We start from the raw sequence: 15,893 nt of genomic DNA on the forward strand, positions 1-15,893 counted from the left end.
TTTTAAGAGCTGCTGAAGTCTCTATTCCTCTCTTTCTTTCTCTCTCTCTGTCTGTCTCGCTCAAATTTCTGTCTTTCTGTCTCTCTCTTTTGTTTCATATTTGAATTCCATGTTAGTTCTGAATTTCCACATTGAACAGGGAAACAAGTGATGATAAAATATGTTTCATTTTTACTGTTTAGGTCCAGATAGGATGCAAATAATTTAGCTTTCACCCGGTCACTGAGTGTAGTTGGCAAACACCCGTTAGAATCTCAAACATTAACTCAAGCTAAACTGCAAAGTTACACTTTAGTCACTGTTTCATGTCGATGTTATCTAATTCATCACTTTCATCACACGTTCATCACTTTCTAGTCCACTGTCTACTTATTTTACTATGAAATTCACCCCTGCTGTTTGCACCATATGAAATCCATTTTGTGTGGTCATGACTTAATGTGAGTCACATTACATCATTTTCAATATTGACACACATAAATAATCTTAGAATTAAGTGTCATTTAGAATTCATTTAGGAATGTATACACCCTCATAAGATACAAAACTCAGGCTTAAAAGATACCAGTTCATAGCCTGCCCAAATGCCAGGAAACAGTTTTTCATAACTACTGGACCTTTTAAGAGAACGAGATTACAATTTTACTAAAAGGTGAATAAACATAATATTGTTCAAAATGGAGCAGAGAGTCAGACAGGCATTTCAATGAATAATCTGACCCACCCATGTAATGACAAAGAATGAGTGAAAATGAGGACGGATAGATGTATAACAACACATCTATTATCATTATCATGATATCGATAACAAACATGTGCCCGGCACAGTCTACGATATATCATAAAATATTCGCAGTATCATGCTGTAGCGGCGTGTGAATCAAGTAGCCTATCTGTGAGCGAATTTCCTTAGCGCAGCCTTAGGACCCTGAGGAAATCGGCAGGTAACTGCAGGAGAAGGTGCGCGTGGTGATTTGTATGCGCTGCCACTCGTAGCTCGCGTTATAGTCCATCTGATAGCGGCTCTGCATTCCCAGGTAGAACGGGATTAGGTTTTTACTCCCGGGGACCTTTCTCAGTGCTCAGGCTTGGGCGCCTTCTTGTTGATTTATCTCACACCTGAACGCCTTTTCTCTTCTTTTCATCATTTCCTCTCTTTTTGGTGCCTATGCAAGGACATTTAACCGGAAAAAGATACATTTGCAAACGTTTTACAGAAAGGAGGGACCAGTAGTAAATCAAACAAGCATTGAACAACTAAACGAAGACGAATAACGACGAAAAGAGGGTGAGTTATTGAATTCTTCAACCACTTTCAGAAGCAGCAGAAGTTAATTGACAACGTTAATTGCCAAATATTTTGACAAGGTGATAGGCTGTGGCGCAGTCTAAAAAGTTTATATCAATTCTGTCTAATAATGGTGTAAAGTTGTAAAGACAAAATTATTAGGCTATCAATTTTGATAGAAATTGACTCAACCTGTTGATAAACTTTGATCTGAGTAGTGTGTGTGAACGAGAGAAGGGGGACTGAGAGTGTTAGAGGTAGTCTACATGTGAGTATTGACTACGTGAGTCCTTTGGATACACCCAGTTCGTCTAAAACAATGAATCCGCATTAAGAAACTAGGTCATATTTTCGTTGTCTTTAAAATTATTTATGAGAGTTTATTGATTTGACATTGACGTTGTGTGGCTGTGTAATCTATAGGCTACCCTGAATTTGTCAGGTAGGCTAATCCATACGGTTTGGTTTTGCAACCAACACTGAATTACAGAGTTAACAGATCTTTGGAGAACAAAGTAATTATCATTGTATTGCTTTTTAAGATATATTATATTACACACTGATTATCCCAGTACCAGCCCATGCTTCTCACCGTGCTATTTCATGGGTCAATCTAGCCATGTGTCAGAAAGGTGGGCTATAGTTTACGACAGCTGCTTCCTCGCGAAACCACAATAAAGACGTCTAAGCAGTTGTTGTACAATTTACTTGACCGTCCAGACGTTCTTATTTGTTGTATATTGCCCACTGGTGTAATATCCTACATTTCAAAAGAAAGGTCCTGAGTTGATTCAGCCGTTTACGGCAGGAGCTGTCCATTCATTGTGGTGCTGAAAGTTAAAAACGGCAGGTTCTGGAAGGCGGTGATGGCTTCGCTCGTGATGCAGATAATTAATGCTACTATAGTAGTGAAACATATAATTGTGTGTCTATAGATTGTAATAATCTCATTGACATTGATTCCGTTGAGTCATTTGTCACCCTTGGCACGCAATAATATAATGGAAAGAATGGCTACAATATCAGTGAGGAGTACATGTATCACACTGGATAGAGGGATCAGAATTAAACCTGATGTCTCTTGAACTTCTCCTTCATTAACATTCTGGGCTTGTCCCTTTATCCTGGGCCTTTTAATTCTCTGTGATTATAGAGTTTCTTTATAAAATCACATTGAGGCCCTGCCTTTGCCTCTCACAGTCCGCAGTGGAACAGAGCACACACACACACACACACACACACACACACCCACACACACACACACACACACACACACACACACACACACACACACACACACACACACACACACACACACACACACACACACACACACACACTAAATACTTGATTTTAATACAAATAACATTACATCATGAGGGATTCAAACATTTCAAAGGTCGTTGATACAAGAACACTTATTAAGGAAACAAAAAGTACTTTCTCCTCCACACAGCTAGGCTGCCCATAATGGCTGAAACAGAGCAGTACCTTCTCCTCCACACAGCTAGGCTGCCCATAATGGCTGAAACAGAGCAGTACCTTCTCATCCACACAGCTAGGCTGCCTATAATGGCTGAAACAGAGCAGTACCTTCTCCTCCACAGAGCTAGGCTGCCTATAATGGCTGAAACAGAGCAGTACCTTCTCCTCCACACAGCTAGGCTGCCCATAATGGCTGAAACAGAGCAGTACCTTCTCCTCCACACAGCTAGGCTGCCCATAATGGCTGAAACAGAGCAGTACCTAGACACTTGTTTTGCTCTTCTCTTAGGCAGGCCTGCAATCTGAAGGTTTATGTAAGTCTATGTACATGGCAGAGACGGCCAAATATCAACGCCACCAACCTGCATCTGTATTCCAGGTTGTCCAAGTGTGATATGAGGGGCTGCTATTTAAGGAGCTTGTCAAGGCCTGCTCCATGTAACAATGGAATGAGCAGCCCACCTCCAGAATCAGCCCCTCCCTCTGGTCTCCCCACAACAACAATATCTGGCTTATTCGTCAGACAAGAAAACACATGATCATCAACATCACACCAGGCTCCTCTGACAACAGAATGTTTATGTATGTCTGCTGTTGGGGAAACCACCTGTCTCACCTCAGTAGCTACCAGGTTGACGTGTGCAACAGACTCACACACACACACACACATTGGGATTGTTCTGGTTATTCACCCTGTCAAGTTAATTCATAAAAAAAATAAGCAAATTAAACTTACACAAAACACAATTCACCCCTTGTACCCTCCTTTGGGAATACATCTTCATTTGATTTCCTCTATAAATAAAGCATAGTGTAGTCTCCCGGGTGGTCGGTGGTCTAAGGCAATGCAGCGCTTGAGGCGTCACTACAGATCCGGGTTCAATCCCGGGCTGTGTCACAGCTTGCCGCGACCGGGTGACCCATGAAGCTACGCACAATTGGCCCAGCGCCGTCCGGGTTAGGGGAGGGTTTGGCCGGCTGGGATGTCCTTGTCCCATTGCGCACTATCGACTCCTGTGGTGGGCCGGGCGCGTGCGTGCTGACACGATCGCCAGTTGTACGGTGTTTCCTCCAGCACATTGGTGTGGCTGGCTTCCGGGTTAAGCGAGCAGTGTGTCAAGAAGCAGTGCGGCTTGGCAGGGCCGTGTTTCGGAGGACGCATGGCTCTCGACCTTTGCCTCTACCGAGTCCATACTGGAGTTGCAGCGATGGGACAAGACTGTAACTACCAATTGGATGCCATGAAATTGGGGAGAAAAACTGTTTAAAAAAATATTTTAAAAAATAAAGCATAGTGTGCCCCGCCCACTTCCTATTATGGTGGGAAGCATGAAGATGGCTGGTGTTGACTGTGATCTTCTACCTCCTCTTATTGCCTGTTATGGCCGAACAAATCACTCATCCAAATCACAGACTTACACAGGGCATGTCCAGCCATGTAAATATGGAACTGCATTGGATTTCAATAAAGTGTTGGTATGCATTATTGATGGAGACTTAATACAATTTGTTTGTAGCTGGGGGTGTCTTGGCTGTGTAATGATTACAAAGACAGAGTTGACAGAGGCAGGGACTGGTCATTTAATTACACTATTGACGGACTGACAAGTCTGGGAGAGGTTTTCACCTCGTGCTCGTTTCACTGTTGGTTGTTCCTGTCTACCTGTCTGTCTCAGAGATGGACAGCCACTGGTCTATCACTTGGACTGATGGGTAAAAGCACAAAATCAAGAAGAGGGATGTTAAAAATGATGGAGAGAGAGACAACCAGATGGACTGACTCACCAACAGTGGAACTAAAATGTCTAAAACCATGAATGAAAACGTCAACCTAGAGAGTAATGTACACTTATTTTGCGTATTATAATTTTTTCACAATATTTTGTGTTTGTATAAATGTCTTTGTAATTCAAGACTGGGAGAGGCAAAGTGTGTATGTGTAAGTGTGTCTTTCTCTCTTGATCCTTCCAGCGTATTCTAAGCAGAGCGTCCATATTTCCCTGGAGAGATGTGTCTTCTCTCTGAGGACTGTTGCTACGCTACGTCATTCCAGCGTTGTTGAATTTCTCCCTTTTCAGAAGCAAAACGCCTTTCACATTATAAAGGTGTGGAGAGGCTTAAGTAAAGAAGAGAGACAGAGATGAATATTTATGAGTAGTTATTTAGGAAGAAAGTGTTTGTTTCACTCTGGGGGCAAAGTTAGTTTGCCTTGGAAAACAAGTCCTTGTAAGGCTCAGAACTTGTCAGACGTCAATATATAGTATCAAGACAAAAGTGTGCAAATGGTTTTTGTCAGGGGGCTGTCGGCTGTAATTAAAGAAAAGCTGACACGGACTTCAGCCCGTTTCTAGGATTGTCTCTGTCTGTATATGCTGTGTGACTAGAGGGAAGAAGACAAAGAGGAGGAAAGAAGGTTAGAAAATAGACTGATAGAGACAAAGATAAAAAAAATGTAAAAAGCTGAGAGAAAGACAAAAGGAAAGATGGGTAGATAAGGTAGGGCCAATAAGAAGACAGGCATACAGTGTGAAAGAACGACTGTTGGAAGATGGATACAGAGAGAGAAAAACAAAGCAAAAATAGAGAAGAGAGACAAAGGGAATGAAGGATGGTTTTGGTTTGATTTTAATGATCAACCTCTCTGGTCTTTCAATCAATTGGCTCTATCTGCCGGTTGCTCTTCTGTGCTTCTGACCACTCAGTTTGTACACATGTTCCAGGGGATGGATGTTTTGGGTAATGACCCATGTCCAATGGATGGACTTTGTCCTCCTTTATTGCCATAAGAAGTGAGTTGTAATTCATGGCCTCTGCTCCCGGGTCACCTAGGGGGAATCGATAGCGGCGCACCCCCATTGCCGAGATGCTACCTTATCATTGTCTAGGCCATTGTTGTAATGTGTGGCTACTTGGCAAGTCATTTTCCCCTTAATGTCGAATAACGACAGCTGCACCTTTTATTTTTACCCTTGTTGATTGAGTGTCTTTTTATTGAATTTCCATTTAAGCAGTCGTTTCTCCAAACCATCCCCTCCTTTAATTTCACAGCAGAGACACTCTCTGCACTGCTGGCATTGGCTGCAATGATAAATGGACTTTCACTTGGATAAGGCTTATTCCTAGAGTCCCTGGCAAGCTCAGCCCAGCCCAGAGCACATGCTGTAGGGCTTCTCTCTGTGGCAAAGAGCACCTGGGGTCTCACTCTCTAGCTCACAATCACATTAATTCAGATTTACAGACAGTGTACTGCTTTGATTACCATGGAAACCAGGATTTGGTAGATGGATACAAGAGTACAACAGGTCTCCAGATGTGCTCTCTCATCTCAGGCAATGTGTCCACTTCTTATCTGTAACAACACTTTTTTTTTTTACATACAATGAGTATACCAAACATTAGGAACACCTTCCTAATATTGAGTTGCACCCCCCCCCCCCCATTAGGAGATGGTTGGTCATTAATGTTTGGTGAACTGAGAGGGAGATGTGTATGTTGTGTGTGGCTGATGGGTGAGAACCGTGTTAAAACCTGTGCGTGTTGCTAATGGTGTGTTATGTTATTTTGTGTTCCAGCATCTATCCACAGACATAACAGAATCAGCTAAGAGGTCAGAGGTCAGCGGCCTGCAGGCCAGTCAGACAGATCATCATCTGTAAGCCCTGACGACAGACCTCACTAACCCTACCCTACCCAGCCCTATGACTGTCCATCATACTCTCCGTCAGGCCCCCAGCATCCCTCTTCCTCTCCGATAGTTTTAATACTTTCTGTCTCGCTCTGTTAACCCCTGTAATGCAGTGTCATAAGAATGGCTGACTGGCTGTGGAGCGTGGCTGCATCTGTCTCCCTGTCTGTCTCCTTACAGACAGGCTCATTCCTCACTGACACAGTCTGGATATGAGGTATTTCCCAGGTGGATCTAAAGCTTACTCTAGTGTGATGGGGTCTGCCACTGGTAGAGCCTGATTCATCCCACTTTGAGTTTGCAGTACCTCTGTCACCTCATCCACCCGCTTCCAGGTTCAGACTCCTCTCAGCCCTATGCCCTGGTTGTGTGTGTGTTGTGTGTTTGTGGTTTGTGTGTGTGGTGTGTTTGTGTGGGTGGTGTGTGTGTGTTGTGTTTGTGTGTGTGGTGTGTGTGGTGTGTTTGTGTGTGTGGTGTGTGTGTTGTGTGTGGTGTGTGTGTGGTGTGTGTGTGTGTGTGTGTGTGTGTGTATATGTGTGTGGTGTGTGTGTGTGGTGTGTTTGTGTGGGTGGTGTGTGTGTGTTGTGTTTGTGTGTGTGGTGTGTTTGTGTGTGTGGTGTGTGTGGTGTGTTTGTGTGTGCGTGTATGTGTGTGTGTGTGTGTGTGGTGTGTGTGTGTGTTGTGTGTGGTGTGTGTGTGTGGTGTGTGTGTGGTGTGTGTGTTGTGTGTGTGTGTGTGTGTGGTGTGTGTGTGTGTGGTATATGTCCTCCGCTGCACTGAGGGTGTGATTCAGTAGCACTGTTCAGTGTCCTAGGAGACCTACTGCTGGGATCACTGATTTGGTCTCCAAATCTTGAGGAGGAAATAACCAGTGACACACACTTCCTGTACTCACCCCCTGCTCTTCTTCGCTCCCTGACACCTGCTGATCAACCATCACATACCAATCTACCTCTCTGAGATGTGTGAGGAACATGTGAGGCAAACATTTGTTCTCATGTGTGCTGACCTGGTTTAGGAGAGAGATACCATACCATCTCCTTCCATCAGTGTATTTCAACGTGATTATTTGATGAAAGATGGTTTCCATGTAAAAAGGGATTTAGCAATTCATGCCAGACAGATCTGTGTGGTTTGTGTGGGTTTTAGTGGTAAATATCATCATTTAGGCGGGTCTCTACTTTACCATTGGCTGGTGGTGGTAGAGCACTTTTGCCTGCAGCCATTATCTGCTGATGTTGCAGGTGTTTGAATGCGCTGCTATGCTCTGCTGAGTGTCACTTCCATGTATCTCCTAAAGTTCATATGGTTTTGTTCAGACTAAATCCTTGATTTCCTGGCCCCTGACCTTATGATTGCTGATCCCTCTACCATATCAGAGTGCTGGGATGTATCCGTCTCTGCTGCGGTTTAGGATAGAGCCAGGGATAGAGAGGGGGAACAGTGAGGGCACTGGAGTGAAAAAGCTGATTCTCTTCCCTGCTTCACACCCCAGTGCCTACATGTGATCTGTCTGCTGTGGTGTAGTGAGGGTTCCTGCTCTCTGATATTGGCAATCTGTTAGGGGGTAAGAGGGAATGCTTCCCCCTGTCACAGGACTGGTAGGGGGAAGGATAATCAGCATCCTGTTTTGCTCAATCTGCAGCTCTCTCTCCATTACAATGTCATGCCTATGAATGGCTTACAGAGCAGGAGGTGGGTGTCGAACACCTAAACCAGGATTGCAGCATGAAGACACAGTAGCTACATTAATAAAACAGCAAGACAGTGCTCCTGGATAAGAGTGTCTGCTAAATGACTAACATGTAATATACAGTACTTGAAACCTGGTGTGGGACTCTGCATGTGAACCCTGTGAGATCTTGTAAGACATGTACATGCAAGATAGATATCCTCATAGACAGGGTCTTGCTGTGTGCAGACATCTTATCTGTTTCGTGTGCCTGTATGTGTTTGGGCGTTGGCCTATGTGGTGTGCATATGTGTCGTGTGTGTGTGTGTGTGTGTGTGTGTGTGTGTGTGTGTGTGTGTGTGTGTGTGTGTGTGTGTGTGTGTGTGTGTAGTGCACAGACTGTCCATGATTCAGGTGGCAGCGGTGGCAGGTTAATTAAATTATGGTAATGAGGCGGTGATAATGCACCGTCAGTCTGAGCCATTTCATCCAGGGGTTCTTAAACTTTTTCAGCCTAGGACCCAAATGAGAATTCTGTGTTTTCCTGGGACCCAAATGAGAATTCTGTGTTTTCCTGGGACCCAAGCTTAGGAAAATATGCAACTATACATCAATATCAGTACATTTCATTGCCCTTAAGCCTAAAACAAATGCAATATAGACAAAAACAATTAACAATGAAATTAAATAAATAAATTAAATATCCATATAAATATCTATTCATGTTTATTTTCCCCCATTAAAAACTCTTACATATCTGTCTAGGTTGGAACTGTTACTGTTAAAATACAAGAAATCATTTCATTCTGAACTGGAATAAACAGATTGATCACATCACACAGATGAATAACAGAACACACACACACACACACACACACACACACACACACACACACACACACACACACACACACACACACACACACACACACACACACACACACACACACAGGCTTTTTGATAGTGCAACCCTAAGTAACAGTACAGATGAAAAATGATCAGGCCTACTGTACATCTTACTGTAGAAATGATTGATGAAAGAAAGTCTAGGTTGGAACTGTTGCTGTTAAAATACATATTTTCTTTATTCTGAACTGGAATAAACTGATTGATCACATCACACAGATACAGACCAGAAAACACACACTCCTTTTCTGGTCTATATCTGTGTGATGTGATCAATCAGTTTATTCCAGTTCAGAATAAAAATTATGTATTGTATTTTAACAGCAACATGTATTTTCTGGGCTCTGTTGTGACAGTACAACACTGAGGTTATGCTCAGCCTTGAAACTGTTTCTGTACTTGTTTTTTAAGTATGTCAGAGTTGAGAACCCTGACTCGCATAGGTATGTGGTGCCAAACTGGACCAGAACATCTAGTGCTTTCTCAGTCAGGCAGGAGACCGCTTCCTGCTGTAGATGAGCAACCCACAACTATGTGAGTGTTTGCCTCAAAAAGCATCTCCCTTCAATCAGTTTATTCCAGTTCAGAATAATAATAATTATTGTATTTTAACAGCAACAGTTCCAACCTAGACTCGATTCCAACAATAATTTCTACAGTAAGATGTACAGTGGGCGGGCCTGAACATTTTTCATCTGTACTGTTACTAGGGTTGCACGATCAGTAGCCAGCTTGCTTTGGCGAATGTTAGCTGTGTACAAGGCCAGGGGATTGTTTGAAAGATAAACTCACATCTACTACTATGAGAGTTAGTTAGTACTCTCTTATTTCTGCTTATCACCTGTTTATAAAATGACAACAATGCCTTGCTAGCTGACTTACTTTTCCACTGTCGAAGCACTGTTTCCTGAAGCATTCTGCCCTGTTCTGAAAGCTCTCCCTGGGTTTACCATCATGCTGTGGATGTTTGGTCAGGACGTGTTAATTTGTTCGTTATGCGAGACTCATTACTAAACTCTTCACCGCACAAAACACACTGTGGGCGCTCCTCGTTATACGTTTGTATGAAAGAGAAACTCATCGCTGTATATTTTTCATTTCGTGACAATTGAGCTCCGTCAGAACTTGTGGCTAGCACGAAGCCATTTGATGACAGAGGTGAGTGATGTTTAGTGAGAATGACAAGTCAGTGGCAGACAGCGCATCATCTGCTGCTGAACCACAGCGCTGCGTCGTGTGTCGCAGAGCGATCTTCAAGAAAACTGCAGAAAAAAAGATCCGTTAAACCGCGAAGCATTCGGGCATCTCCCTCTCCCTCTCGCTCAGCTGCCAAACTGAGCAGAGACCGCTGCTTAAGCAGAAATCACACTGAACAGAGAGCGATGCACTTGGCCAAATCAATTCTAGTAATAAATGAAACAATTGTAAATTTACACTGACACCCACCATTAACAGGACCCTTAAGAAAGGCTGATTTAATCCTTACCTGTCTCCACAGTGAGACACACACCTGCATGTCTCACTGTGCCATCTAACACAGCACGCCTCTACTATCTCCCCATCACATATATCACTGGGCTCCCACCATAAACCACAGTCCACATCACCATACTGTAAAAACACCACTATCTCAGCATGTCACCACATGCACTGTTAAGTCACACTTTGCTATCTCTTCTCACACTCCTCCATCTTCAAGCATATATATTATGTGTAACACCTGCTCTATTGGCTGCCTATGTGTTTTAACAGCGGAACTGTCATGGCCTCAGCCTGCGTGTGTTGTAGAACTACAGCATATCCATCCCAGGCTGTAGTCCTGCTGTCTGTCTGCAGCATCCAGGTGCTCCAGTATACAACACTAATTACAGCAGTTTACCGAGGACCCAGAGTGCTGACTACAGATTACTGCACTCTGAAAGCGTCTGTCTCATCAGCTCCTCTTTCTCTCTTCATACTTCAGTTTTCCCATTTAAAGTGTTTAATTAGTGTTAGAAATATGCATACATTTGACTTATTTTTTGGTCGTTGTAATTTAGCAGACACTCTTATCCAGAGCAACTTACATGAGCAATTGGCCTTAAGTGCCTTGCTCAAAGGCACATCAACAGATTTCACTTAGTCCGCTGGGGGATTCAAACCAGCAACCTTTCGGTTAATGGCCCAACCTCTTAAACGCTAGGCTACTACCCAGTCCACATATTGCAGAGGCAATATGTTCTATTTTTTATCTCTTTAGCCATGTCTTTCCACTGTTGGTGGATCTCTTTTTTCCACTGTCCTCATTTAAAAGAGACATAACATTGTCTTGCCTGTGAAGTCTACAGTCTACAACAGACAGAGAACTCAGATGAGTCAGAGAAGCGTTTTTTTCATTTAGGGTGATCTAAAGTCATTGAAGCTTTCTGCCCTAAAATCAGGTCTGGAACGGGAACTATTAGTGGTGTAACGACCATGAACACAAAATGAAATGACCATTATAATCATCCAGAAACTTCAAGTTGTCTTTCAGTCATCTATCTAATGTCTTGAGCGTGAACTCTTGCTAACGAACTTGTAGCATTGTATCAACTAGGTCTGGCTTGCATTTTTGCTAGCGAACTTGCAACACAGTATACACTACTACTGTATATCTTCCCAGTGAGATTGACAGATACAGCTGTGCAGGGAAGAAGTATCTAAGTTTCAAGTTTAGTGCACAAGTACATTGAAATGCATTTCTTGCAAGCTCTAAACCCAACAATACAGTAATCAATAACAATGTAACACAAAAAATAAGATAAGATAGAAAAACAAACTATAAAAATAAGAAATAAGAAAAACACATGAAAGTAAGGAAGCATCCTATATATAGGGTCAGTCAATTCCAGTCCTACTACCATATTTACAATGTGCAGGGATGTGCAGGGATAGGAGTAAGGTGACTAGGAATCAGGATACACTACCGGTCAAAAGTTTTAGAACAACTACTCATTCAAGGGTTTTTCTTTATTTTTACGATTTCCTACATTGTAGAAGAATAGTGAAGACATCAAAACTATGAAATAACACATATGGAATCATGTAGTAACCAAAAAAGTGTTAAACAAATCAAAATATATTTTCTATTTGAGATTCCTCAAATAGCCACCCTTTGCCTTGATGACAGCTTTGTACACACTTGGCATTATCTCAACCAGCTTCACCTGGAATTCTTTTCCAACAGTCTTGAAGGAGTTCCCACATATGCTGAGCACTTGTTGGCTGCTTTTCCTTCACTCTGCGATCCGACTCCTCCCAAACCATCTCAATTTGTTTGAGGTCAGTTGATGGTGGAGGCCAGGTCATCTGATGTAGTACTCCATCACTCTCCTTCTTGGTAAAATAGCCCTTATACAGCCTGGAGCTGGGTTGTGTCATTGTCCTGTTGAAAAACAAATGATAGTTCCACTAAGCCCAAGCCAGATGGGATGGCGTGTCGCTGCAGAATGCTGTGGTAGCCATGCTGGTTAAGTGTGCCTTGAATTCTAAATAAATCACAGTGTCACCAGCAAAGCACCCCAACACCATCACACCTCCTCTTCCATGCTTTACGGTGGGAAATACACATGTGGAGATCATCCGTTCACCCACACCGCATTTCACAAAAACACGGTGGTTGGAACCAAAAATCGCAAATTTGGACTCATCAGACCAAAGGACAAATTTCCACAGATCGAATGTCCGTTACTCGTGTTTCTTGGCCCAAGCAAGTCTCTTCTTATTATTGGTGTCCTTTAGTAGTGGTTTCTTGGAAGCAATTCGACCATGAAGGCCTGATTCATGCAGTCTCCTCTGAACAGTTGATGTTGAGATATGTCTGTTACTTGAACTCTGTGAAGCATTTATTTGGACTTCAATTTCTAAGTCTGGTAACTCTAATGAACTTATCCTCTGCAGCAGAGGTAACTCTGGGTCTTCCATTCCTGTGGCGGTCCTCATTAGAGTCAGCTTCATCATAGCGCTTGATGGTTTTTGTCACTGCACTTGAATAAACTTTCAAAGTTCTTGAAATGTTCCGTATTGACTGACCTTCATGTCTTAAAGTAATGATGGACTATCGTTTCTCTTTGCTTATTTGAGCTGTTCTTGTCATAATATGGACTTGGTCTTTAACAAATAGGGCTATCTTCTGTATACCCCCCTACCTCGTCACAACACAACAGATTGGCTCAAACGCATTAAGAAGGAAAGAAATTCCACAAATTAACTTTTAAGAAGGCACACATGTTAATTGAAATGCATTCCAGGTGACTACCTCATGAAGCCGGTTGAGAGAATACAAGAGTGTGCAAAGCTGTAATCAAGGCAAAGGGTGGCTATTTGAAAAATCTTGTTTAACACTTTTTTGGTTACTACGTGATTCCATATGTGTTATTTCATAGTGTTGATGTCTTCACTATTATTCTACAATGTAGAAAATAGTAAAAATAAAGAAAAACCCTTGAATGAGTAGGTGTTCTAAAACTTTTGACAGTTACTGTATATGATAAACAGAGTAGCAGCAGCGTATATGATGATTGTATGTGAGTGAGTGTGTGTAGAGTCAGTTTAAATGTATGTGCATATTATGTATGTGTGAACAAATGATGAAGTGAGTGTTTATGTGTGTGTTGGTGTGTCAGTGTGCATTAGTATGTATGGCCAGTGAGTGTGCATATATACAAGGGTCACCTCAGTCTGTGTAGCCATTTTGTTTGTTATTTAGGTAGCTATTTAGAAGTCTTATGGCTTGGGGATAGAAGCTGTTCAGGAGCCTGTTGGTGTCAGACTTGATGCACTGGTACCGCTTGCCGTGCGGAAGAAAATGTAACAGTCTATGGCTTGGGTGCCTGGAGTCTTTAACGATTTTTCGGCATTCCTTTCACACCGCCTCATATAGAGGCCCTGGAAGGCGGGGAGCTTGGCCCCGGTGATGTACTGGGCTGTCCGCACCACCCTCTGTAGCACCATGCGATCGAAGGCGGTGCTATTGCCATACCAAGCAGTGATGCTGCCAGTCAAGATGCTCGCAATTGTACAGCTGTAGAACTTTTTTGAGGATTTAAGGGCCCATGCCAAGCCTTTTCAAACCTCTTCTTCATGACTGTGCACGTGTGTGTGGACCCTTTTAAAAGTCCTTAGGGATTTGGACACCGAGGAACTTGAAGCTCTCATCCTGCTCCTCTGCAGCCCAGTCGATGTGGATGGGAAGGTGTTCAGTCCCAGGCTCCTAAGCATTGTCCCCTCCTAAGAGAGGACAATGGTGTTGAACGCTGCGCTGTAGTCATTGAACAGCGTTCTCACATAGGTATTCCTCTTATCTAGGTGGGTGAGGGCAGTGTGGAGTGCAATTGAGATTGCGTCGTCTGTGGATCTGTTGGGGCAGTATGCAAATTGGAGTGGGTCTAGGGTGTCTGGGATGATGGAGTTGATGTATGCCATAACCAGCCTCTCAAAGTACTTCATGATTACAGAAGTGAGTGCTGCAGGGCGGTAGTCATTGTGGCAGGAAGCCTTAGAGTTCTTGGGAACAGGAATGATGGTGGTCATCTTAAAACATGTGGGGATTACAGACTGGGACAAGGAGAGGTTGTGGCCTTGTGGGTTCCGACCTGATTAAAGACCTGACTCACGTTGGCCTCGGAGAGCGAGATCACCCAGTCCTCTGGGGTCGGTGACGGCCCTCACACCCGTCACAATGTTGTTGTTGTTTCGAAGTGTGCATAAAATGCTTTGTGTTAGTTTGGTAGAGAGGCATCGTTGGGCAGATCACAGCTGGATATTCCTTTGTAATCAGTAATGGACTGTAGCCTCTGGCACATGGGGCGACCGTAGGAGCCTGTGTAATATGATTCCACTTTCTCCCTATATTGTCCTTTTGCTCGTTTGATGACTGTGCAGAGGTCGTAGCAGGACTTCTTGTACTTGTTCCTGTCCTCAGCCGTAGCCTCAGGGTTGTCTACGATAGCTCTGTGTGTTGTAGCCCTGTCCTTTAGTTTAGCTCCAACCTCAGTGTTAATCCAGTGCTTTCGATGGGGAAGCAGCGAACCTTCACTGTGGGGATAACGTCGCCGATGCATTTCCTAATGAAGTCTGTGGAGGTGGTTAGCTTGTCAATGTTATCGGCGGAGTTTTAGAACATAATCCAATCAGCGGTCCTGTAGCATAATCTCTGATTCTGGTGACCATTTCTCAACAGAGCGAGTTCAGGTAATTTATAAACATTTGCGAAATGAATGCCCTTAAAAGAGAAGTCCACCAAAAAGTAGTTTGATAGTTGTTAAAATAAGCTTCCGTCATCTGGTCATGTAGCTTAGGTAGCTAGCATACAAATGATAAAAACAGTACAAACCAACTTATCTCGCTAAATTGACTACTAGCTACTGTAGAAGGAGGCACAAACAAGCAGAAACATTTGTAGGTACAGAACTGTAAAGTGTGATTTTAGACATTCAACATCCAATGGTTTCTCATCCCTTTTCTCTTGGTCCTTCACTCAGAAACACTTGAGAAGTTTAGGTACGTTCTTAGTGTTGGCAACAGCTACCGTGTATTTTAGTGAGCGGAGGCGGGCGACAGAGTGGTGCAGATAATCTGTCAGCTGGTGCCAAGGCATCCCAGGAATCTGGCCTTCCATGAGAGAATGTGAACCAGGAGATAGCAGTTTGTTCCACAGATGGCTGATTGGTAAAACCAACTGGCCGCTCCTCTTCCACAGCCTGCCCATGTCACTGTGGCTCACCGTGCCCAAGAAAGACGGGGGATGAAGAGGGGGCGGGGGGAAAGGAGCTGTCTGGACAGAGCTGGCAGGAGAGTGACCATGCCTCGTTTTCCTCCAAATCAGCCTGTGAAATTGA

General features: G+C 43.4%; 1 protein-coding gene across 2 annotated transcripts in view; it reads left to right on the top strand.

Moving 5' to 3' along the window:
* Positions 1–1,058: 1,058 nt before the first annotated feature.
* LOC115154586 (roundabout homolog 1) overlaps positions 1,059–15,893 on the top strand; it is a 214,634-nt gene continuing 199,799 nt past the window's right edge. The window contains exons 1-2 of one of the 2 annotated variants that reach the window (XM_029700968.1): positions 1,059–1,288; positions 6,346–6,425. The gene's annotated coding sequence lies outside the window, so the exon portion shown is untranslated. The remainder of the gene's footprint in view (positions 1,289–6,345; positions 6,426–15,893) is intronic. The other variant, XM_029700969.1, reaches the window with a different exon arrangement.

This window comes from Salmo trutta, chromosome 19 (assembly GCF_901001165.1).
Source record: "Salmo trutta chromosome 19, fSalTru1.1, whole genome shotgun sequence".
NCBI lineage: Eukaryota > Metazoa > Chordata > Actinopteri > Salmoniformes > Salmonidae > Salmo > Salmo trutta.